Raw genomic sequence first — 882 nt, forward strand, 5'->3', positions numbered from 1 at the left:
CGTGACTGCGTCGCGCGCTTCTTTCTTCGGGAGAGGGGGAAAGAGATGGGCGCTTCCATCGCTTCCAACGCCGTAGGAGAGGAGGATGCGCGCGCCTCGTGGCTGTGCTTCCTCCCTTTGTCGTCTTCGCGCCGCCACCACTCTCTCCTCCTCCTCCTCTAGTCTTGACGGCTCCAGCGTGTTTCACTCGCTCGTTCACTTTCGCATCCTCCATTCGAGCGCTGACTCTCTCTCTCGACCGCCGCCGCCGTAGCACGTCGCGCTGTTCTCCTTCCTTCCGACTTTCACCTTCAGAGGTCGAGGCTCTTCTTGTTTCTCTTTCCGATGCGTTCTCGTCCTCCTTTCCCTCTTTTCCGAGGCATCTTCTTCCTCGCGTCACACGCGCCCGCTCTCCCGCTCTCCGGTTAGACGGCGGCAGTTCGAGAGGCAAGGCCGCTCTTTGCCGTTTAGTGCGCGCATTTTTATAAAGACTTGTACAGCTTGATGTAGGTCTGTCGAGCTGTGTTTAGACTTCATAATTTGATTTCCTAGTACTTATTTTCTATCGCGTTCAGCTTGTGTTGTGTCTGGAGTGCGAGTATGGATCTCTTTTGCATGGGACGTGATGTTTCGCGGGTCGGTACTGAAACTTGGACGAATGTTGCGCTGTCGAGTACCTTTGATGTCGATTTGCGTCGCAAATGTGAGCGTGCGTGCATGTGTGGCCTGAACCCTGTCGCGCAGATCCTCATCGCTCTGTTTGTTGCCTATTGCTGCTTAGGTAGCTGCGGGGATTGACGAGTTGACATTCAGTGAACGACTCAGTCAGTATTGCAAGACGACAATAGATATAGTATAAATAAGGGTGTGGGTAAGTTACTGAAACCACAGAAGCGCAAGAAA

Source organism: Amblyomma mixtum, chromosome 8 (assembly GCF_055824585.1).
Source record: "Amblyomma mixtum isolate Tamu chromosome 8, ASM5582458v1, whole genome shotgun sequence".
Classification (NCBI taxonomy): Eukaryota; Metazoa; Arthropoda; class Arachnida; order Ixodida; family Ixodidae; genus Amblyomma; species Amblyomma mixtum.